This window comes from Microtus pennsylvanicus, chromosome 4, assembly GCF_037038515.1.
Source record: "Microtus pennsylvanicus isolate mMicPen1 chromosome 4, mMicPen1.hap1, whole genome shotgun sequence".
NCBI lineage: Eukaryota > Metazoa > Chordata > Mammalia > Rodentia > Cricetidae > Microtus > Microtus pennsylvanicus.
This window is the reverse complement of record NC_134582.1, coordinates 113571773-113580568: the sequence shown is the minus strand read 5'-3', so window position 1 is coordinate 113580568 and position 8796 is coordinate 113571773. Positions and strand designations below refer to the sequence as shown.

Genomic DNA, 8796 nt, shown 5'->3' with positions numbered 1-8796 from the left:
GGTTAGGTCAACTCCAGAGGTCCGTAATAAGCGGTTTCTAAAGAGCCTAAAAATAGTCTAGGATAATTTTGGCTACTGATCATTCATCTCTCCGTAACGGCAAAGTTCTGTTAGTCATTCTGAACAGACGTGGCTTTTCCAGGGGTCGTGAGTCTGCAGTAGGAAGGAGATCTTAAGCGTCCACCTCATAGGCTCACTCTGCTGAGCTTAACACTGCCGGGGAGGAGGGGAGGCTCTCAGCCCGGCCGCCCAGGCCCCGCCCTGCCGTCCTCGGCCCGCCTCCTCTGTCTCATTGGCTGAGATGCTCCACGCACCACGCTGGCGACCCCGGCGTGCCCTCCCGGAGGGGCGGGGCTCTAGGTGGTCGAGGCGGGGCCCGTGCGCAGGCGCAGAGGAGCGGGTCTGTGTCCGGGCGGGGGAGGAAGGGGTGGTGTTCCCGGTTTCCCGGGTTACCTGAGGGGGCGGGGGTGAGAGCTCGCGCTGGCCGGGCAGCTGTGGCGAATCGGGATTCTCTTGCACCGGTGAGAGTGCGCGGCGGACCACAGAGCTGAGGTACAGGCGGCCGCGGGCTCCTTCGAGGGTCGGAGGGTCTCGACCTCAGCGGGGCCTGGCGGGAAGGTGGCGGGCTGTCCGGGCGGGGTTGCGCCGCGCAGAGGGAGCTGAGGGAACCGGAGCGCCCAGAGCTCTGCCGGGCTGGGGCTCGCCTGCACTGGCAGCTCTGCACGGTTCTTGGCTGAGGCGGTCCCGGGCCCCGCGGGTGGTGGCGGCGGGCACGGACCCCATACTAACTTTACTCGGCCGGTCGTCGCGGCGGACCGGTGCCCTCAGGGGGCGCTTCACCCCGGGGAACGCTTGTTCGGGACCGCCGCTCCTCTCAGCCCGCCGGGTCCTGCCCAGCAGGTGACAGCGGGAGCTGCCAGGTTCAGGGCGTCCCACTTCGGGCCGCGGGCCCATCTGTCATCCCCGCCCTGGTGCATCTGAGTCCCTGCTGTTCCTTCCCTGCCCGTGACACCTGCTGCGGGACTCCGCGTACCACCCTCCGTGTGGTTCGCGCTTGTCTCCGGAGTGGTGGCTGAGATGCTAATGGAAGGGGCATGACCTAGGGAGACCCTGTCGCCACCGTTCGAAGGCCAAGGGCTCGTGATGGAGGGCTGGAGCCCAGGGAGTCAAGAAAAGCGTCCTCATCCAATCCGCAGAGGGATAAACAAAAAGGCAAAACATTCTCGATGCTCAGCCAGTGACAGCCCTTGCTTGGTAGTTGATGGGGTGAGGAAAAAAAATTTAAGGGTGTTGACTCGTGTTGAATACACATTTGTGTTGAGTTCTGGCCAGTGTTTCCTTAAGGATCGAATTCATTTTACCTTTACCCGAGGGTTTGTTTAACAGATTGATAGGGCACACTGAATTGAGGTTTCCTTCCTGAAGGTTGTTGGCTGGTCTGCCATTTAACTTCCACACCTAGAAACCCTATTCTACTAAAAATGTTGACTCTTAGCTTCTACTAATGCAGTTAATTAGTAGGTGAGATCTGTTTTTAAAGAGCTTTGCAAGTAATTTTCTGCTGATTGCTCTTTGCTGTCATCCACATGAATACATATAGAGGGGAAAATGATTTCTGGAATTTATTTTACATTAAGATAACTTTGTAGACTGTAAATTACGTATATAACATATGTATAAAATAAAGATCTGTTAAGCCTGTTACGGGCCAGGCACTTTTATAAACTGATAAGTGGAACATACATCCTACTGGAAGAACGTCAGCTCATAAATGAATAGAAGATGCCCTGTCAGATGATGTTAAGGACTGTAGAGAAAAAACAGGGAAGAGAGAAGACAGGGAGCCAGAAATGGGTTACAATTTGATTAGCGGTAGTTAGGAAAGGCCTGTTAGAGAAGATGAAATTTGGTCAGCCGGAAGGAAGGATCCATGTTCCCCTCAAAAAGAGGGGAAGAATGTGTAATGAGAAAGCCACTTGCATAAAGCCCTGAGGCAATAGTGTGGAGATGAAGTGAGAGCTGGCGGCTAGTTTGGCCATGTTGGAGCCAGCTAAGTTCAAGTTGTAGAGTACTGACATATTAGAAGGATAAGAGATCAGGTTGTGAAAGAACCTGTAAGCCTTTGTAGGGAGAAGAATCCTCTTTTTGAGTGTAAAATGATATAATCAAACTTGATCTTTCAAAAGGACCATACCATAACTAGTTGGAAAATACACCTCCAATGGGGGAAGGGGCTAGCAGGAACAGAAGCAGCGATACCTTGTCTGGGGATATTGGCATAATGCTGTTCAGAAATGACATAGGCTGTGGTGAGAGGTTATTGATTTTTGAATAGCTCATGTGTAGGATGTAGAGGGCGGTAACAATTTTGTCTTTAGCAAGAATGATAGAATAGGGAGATACTGAGAATTTTATGAGGTGAATAGGCTTGGTTGGGAGGTTAGGTTTTAGGCAATAAAATTAAGCATCCATGTAGCTCGAATCTAATTGGTCTTAATAATTAAAAACCTGGAGTCAGATATTAGGGGATGAAAGCCAACAGATCAGGGAAGCAGAGCAGCCAGTTCTTACCTCTACAGTATCCTCAGATAAAGTGGCAAGATCCTGTTTCCATGAATCCTCTGACTGAATCCTGAGCTCCTGTCTCCTGTCTGTCCAGACATATCACTTCCCATCTCCACCTCCATAGTGCTGGAGTTAAAGGTGTGAGCCACCACTGCTGTCTCTGTTTTCCCCTTTAGACTGATTCAATCGCCTGTAGCCCAGGATGGCCTTGAACTCACAGAGTTCCTGAGTGCTGGAAATAAGGGTGTACGCCACCACTGCCAGGCCTCTATGGCTAACAAGTGTGGCTATCTCCACACTGTGATCTTCATGCAAGCTTTATTTGTTAAAGCACAAACAAAATACCACCACACATCCAAGTGAAGATTATTCATAGTAGACATTAGTGAATTTGCATTGCAAAAATGTTTTATGTTGCCTTGACTATTCCAGGAGCTTAAAAATTTTGCCCATAAATGGATAATTTTTATTTCATGCTCACTTACTTTTTTTTCTTCCCGTGTTGGTAATCAAACCCATTACCTTGATCCTGCTAGGAAAATATACTCAATGAACCCTTCCTTTGGTTTCATATTCATTTTCTATTTAGTTCTTTTGAACCAACCTTGTCATTCACGTTCCCAAATGTAGCTTTGGTTTTATTTGCTTGGATTCAGTCCATTGTGTTTGTTAGTTTTCGCTGTAGAGAAAGCCGTGTAATACAGAACTCCAGAGGATCTTTTATAGCCTGCTGCTATATTTAACTTGAACACTTTCATCTGCTTTCTCTTTTTTTTCTGAATTATCTTTATATGCACGTTAAGGAGAATTTAAGTCCCAGAAATGTTATCAAATGTGGCTTCTCTTGGCCATTTGTAAAATTACAATGTAAAAGACCTGAATTTTTAAATGCTTTCCTAATAAGTCAGTAACAAAGAGATTATCTTAATTCTTTTGTTTCATTACAGATGACTTGAAATAAATGGACCATCACATTATAAATGGAGACTTTTTTTTTAAACATCAGAGTATAAAGTATTAGACCATTATACTTTGATTTGTAAAACTTGATGGAGTATCTCTGTAGTCCCAGCTACTTGGGAGGCTGAAACAAGAGCATCACATGTTTAAGACCAGCCTGGACAGCTTAGTAGCTTAGTGAGGCTCTGTCTCAAAAATGGGAAAACGAGGTTCAGGCTGTGGCATGGTGGCAGAGTGCTTGTCTGGCATGCGCAGGGCCCTGGGTTTAATCTCCAGTATTGTGAAAGAGAACAACAACAACAAAAAGCTTGAATCAGAAAATATGTGACTCTCAGTCCTGAGCGCTACACTTTATACTGAAGAATCAGAATATAGTTAATATTTTATAATGAATTTTTAACATATCTATACTGAAAATACAATAAACGCTGTCAGATTAGTGAGTAATCATAAACTGCTTTTGGAGTCAGTGAGACAACTATATCCTCACCGGTTCTACTCATTTTTTTTTCTGTTTGCTTGCTTGGTTTGCTACTCATCAGTGCCCTAGTGCCTTTTAATTCCCTTGCTTGGCTTTGCTTTATAGTAATTGAGAGAGTTCTGATACATTTGGAAATTTTGAATGTTTACTAAGACCAAGTGCTGGAAAAAATAGAATAAGGAAAAAAAAGTACCTAATAACATGAAATAGTAATGCTTAGAACCAAGCATTCTAATTAGTCAAAAAAGAAATAAAATAATTCCCAAAGGGCTAGTTATTGTTCCATTAAAATTTTAGTCTTTGAAACCGAAATCCATATAGTGGATGGGAAAAAGAGAACTACCTGTTTTAAATAAATGGAAAAATTAGATGAGGAGTAGAGTTATGCACACACATAGGCATGTTTAAAAAACTTTCTGCCAATCTTTGAAAAGTAAGGAGCTGTTTTTTATATCGTATTACTACTTAGCAATTAAGGAATATACTATAGATCATACAACATAACTATGCTACATCTAGAAAGCCAGACACGTGCACATGAGCACACAAGCATGCACGCACATTCACAATATGACCAACAAAAAACCACTATGTACTTTGTAGTTCTATCTAGAAAGTGTGCTCCTTCTTATCTGTAGTGGCAGAAAGTGTATCAGTGGTGGATTGGGTATTGATAAGGAAAGGGGAGGAGACAAAGAAGGGAGGGATAACAAAGGTGTCCTAGGAAACTGCAGGGAGTGATAGACAGGTTCACTATTTGATTATGAACGTGGTTTCATGGGTGTACACATAGGTTGAAACTGAACAAATTATATAATTTAAAGATGTACAGTGTGTTATATGCCATGCCAGTTGCACCTTTATAAGTGTAAAGCCCAAGCTTTAAAAGACAGAGGAATCTGAAATACATTTTACCAAATGAAAGAAGCCAGTCTGAAAAAGTTGTGTACTTAATTTTTCCAAGTATGAGAAATTTCTGGAAAAAAGCAAAGCAAAACTCTGAGAGAGAAGATCAGAAGTTGTCTTCACTCCTTAGGAAACAGTCGTCATGATTGCATTCATTATACTGGAGCAGCAGAGCTATTAAATACATTGAGTCTGGGTGAGTGTGAAATTCAAACAATGGTAAGAACAGTTTCCTCTTTTTATCAAAATAATGTGGCCTCTTTGAAAGGGCAGCAAAACATATTTATCAGTTCATAAAATGCATTCATTGTTGTAACTTCTGGTTATTCACCCATTGAAGTGGGAAATGCAGCATGGCCAGAGCAAGGAAGTTGTACTGGTGTAACTTGTAGGGCAGCTATGTGTGTCCATCAGATACCTCATTACCCTGCTTTTTTTATTTGCTTTTTGGACCTCATTGCATTTTGACTGTGTGTGTGTGTGTGTAGACCAAAGAACTTCCTTCAAGTGAGATCTGTGTGGTTGTTTTAAGACAGGTCTCTGAATGGTCTGGAACTAGCTGATTAGGCCAGGCCATTTGGCCAATGGGTCCCAGGGATCCATTTGACTCCTTCTCTCTGCACTGGGATTACATGTATGTACCACCACACACAACTTTTTATTTATTTTTTTCACATTGGTTTCTGAAGATCAGACTGAGGTCCTCATACTTGCAAAGAAAACATTTTGCTGACTAAGCTATCTCCACAGTTTGGCCTGATGTTTTAAATGGGAGTATGTGTGTGTGCTAGGGGTTGGACCCAGGGTCTTACATATGTCAAGCAAGGGCTCCAGCACTGAGCTGTATCCTCAGCTTTGTCTTGGAATTTATTCTTTTGTTTGTTTGCTTTTGTTGTTTTGTTTTTTGAGACAGGGTTTCTCTGTGTAACCATGGCTGTCCTGGAACTCTGTAGACCTGACTTGCCTGGAACTTAGAGATCCACCTGCCTCTGCTTCCGTTGTGCTGGACCTGTTTAACTTGGAATTTCTTAAAGATTAAAATTCTTTGTTGCTTTCTGAATTTCCTCTTAATAGTGCTTCCAAGCACAATAACACTGATACTTTTTCTTGCATTTTTTCCCCTTTTATCTTTATTTAAATGTTTTGGGGATGATTTCTAAAGTCATTTGTTTCAAGTTACTGGCATAATCTTCTCTACTTCTTTTTTTTTTTAAGATTTATTCATTTATTATGTACACAACATTCTGCCTCGATGTATGCCCGCACACCAGAGGAGGGCGCCAGATCTCAGTACAGATGGTTGTGAGCCACCATGTGGTTGCTGGGAATTGAACTCAGGACCTCTGGAAGAGCAGTCAGTGCTCTTAACCTCTGAGCCATCTCTCCAGCCCTCTTCTCTACTTCTTATATTTTACATTATTTATGTTTGAGAGAAAGTGTTTTTGTGTGTAGTCATGGAGGTCAGATGACAACTTTCAGAAGTCTTTTTTCTCCTTCCACCGTGTAGGTCTGGGGATTGAGCTCAAACTGTCAGTTTTGGTAGGAAGCTCTTCTACCTACTGAACCATATCACTGGTTTATTTATTTATTTTTGTAATATTTGATTTATTTTTATATATGTGAACCTGAGTCAATGCAAGTGCAACACATATGTGATTGTTCCCACCATATCAGAATAGAGTGTTAGAGACCCTGGAGCTTGAGTTAAAAGCGGTTGTGAGCCTCCTGATATGGGTGCTCGGAACTGAAACTGTCTCTTCTGCAAGAGCAACAAGTGCTCTTAACTGCTAAGCCATCTTTCCAGTCCTACTCATTATTTTTTTAAAAAATTGAATACTAGCAATGTTGTTTTGACAAAACCTGGTCATACACACATTAATGAAACATTTGAAATATGTAATTTTAATTGTAAATGGATTGTTGAAATAGATGCGGCGGGGCATCCCCGGCACCCGGCCGCCCCCACGGCTAGCTTTACCCGAAATAATTACACGGAAACTGTATTCTTTTAAGCACCGCTTGGCCCATTTCTATCTAGCCTCTTCTAGGCTAGCTTTCCCACCTGGACTAGCCCATTTCTAATAATCTTCTGTAGCCCACGAGCTGGCTTACCAGGAATGATCTTAACCTGCATCTGCCTGGAGTAAGAGAATCATGGCGACTCCCTGACTCAGCTTCTTTCTCCCAGCCTTCCGTTCTGTTTACTCCTCCCACCTATGTTTTAACCTATGAGGCCAAAGCAGTTTCTTTATTGCTTAACCAATGAAATCAACAGATTAATATATGACAATCCCACATCAATGGATCTTCATGCTTGCTGCATTTTCTCAATGGTGTACTGTCATGAAAATTCACAGTCTAAAGAAACATTTAGATATTTTCTAGTTTTTATTTATTTTTCTGAATATAAGAATAGTAGTGAACAGGCTGGGCATAGTGTCACACATGTGTACTGGGGACTCGGGAGCCTAGGTCAGGAGGGTGCTAAGTTTTGAAGTGACCTCGGCTGTATAGCCAGACCGTTTCAAAACAAACTGAAAAACCAACAGTTGAAAAGTGTGCATGTGTGGATGTGTTCATAAAGGTGCTCAAAGAAGCCAGAAGAAGGTGTCAGATTCCCTGGAACTGGAGTTAACAGATGGTTATAAACTACCATGTGGATGCTAGGATTTGAACCCAGGTCCTTTGGAAGAGCAACCAGTATTCTTAACCACTGTCATGTCTCTCCATCCCCTTGGTGACCCTTCTTAAGGAAATGTAATTTAGTTTATAAAGAAAGAATAATACAATTATGTGATACAGTATGATGAATGATAATATAAAGGCATATAGAAAAGAAATTAATAATGATTTCCATGGTGAGAACAACATGATAAAACAGTGAAGCAGAATATAGGAGGTGTATGTACCTTTGGGGATGAATTGTGGAGGAGGTGGTACTGTGTGCTAGGTGTATAGAGAGATTGGAATGACTAAATGGTGGAGAATATTGCATACTCAGATCTAACAAAGGTACTGGGGGACTTATTCCCCATGAATTAGAATGCCATTTGCAGTTTCAAGGACTCTAGTGACATTTTTTTCTTTTTCTTTTTTTTAATTTTTTTTTTTTTTTGCAATTGTAAAGATTTAGTTTGGATGGAAAACAGACCAGAGGCAGGTTGTTAGAGAGGAGATGCTAAGAACCCAGAGGTGCTTAGAAATTAGACTAGAGAAGAAGGGGCCAGATTCAGTGATGATGATAATAGCTAATAATTACTCATCTTCAGATCGTCAGGTACTTGTGTTCTGCATGAATCTTCTCATTTAATTTTAATATCCCTGCCTCACAAATAATTCTTCCTAAAAACTTACCCACATAAGAAACAAGGGATCTCCTGGGAAGAAACATGAGCCGACTCCAAATAAAGGCTGTGTTCATTCATCCCCCAAACCTTTACTGTAAGAAGGGCTCAGGAAGAGGAATTCAAGTGCCCAGAATCTCAGAGCTAGTGAATAGTAGATCAGTAGTGCATCAACAAACAAGAAGAGAGTTGCCAAGACTTGGATGAAGCACTATTTTGGTTCCTCTTCTGAGTGACTGTCTACAAACTGGAATAAGAAGGAGGAAGATGATGGTTTGTTGAGGGTTGTCAGTAGACTGCAGAAAGATTAGTGAGTCTGACTCTGTCTCTGACACTTTGAAGCTCTGTGATCTTGGACAGCTGCCTAACCTTACTGTGCTTCTGAAGGTGTAAGTCACAAACAATCCCATAGCAGTTTGGAATTATGATTAATAATTAATATTTAAAAGGGAAAAAACTTACAGATCACCGTCCCAGACAACAGCCCTCTGTGCAATTAGGAAGGAGTCTAGTCGCCAGAAGCGGAGCAGGAAGTAAGAG

General features: G+C 42.6%; 1 protein-coding gene across 6 annotated transcripts in view; it reads left to right on the top strand.

The window, feature by feature from the left end:
- The first annotated feature begins 415 nt into the window (after positions 1–415).
- The window catches only part of Lyst (lysosomal trafficking regulator), a 152838-nt gene continuing 144457 nt past the window's right edge, over positions 416–8796 (top strand). For 4 of the 6 annotated variants that reach the window (XM_075970200.1, XM_075970199.1, XM_075970202.1 and 1 more), the window contains exon 1: positions 449–552. The gene's annotated coding sequence lies outside the window, so the exon portion shown is untranslated. Of the gene's footprint in view, positions 553–8796 lie in introns of all 6 variants that reach the window. The other 2 variants (XM_075970201.1, XM_075970198.1) reach the window with 2 other exon arrangements.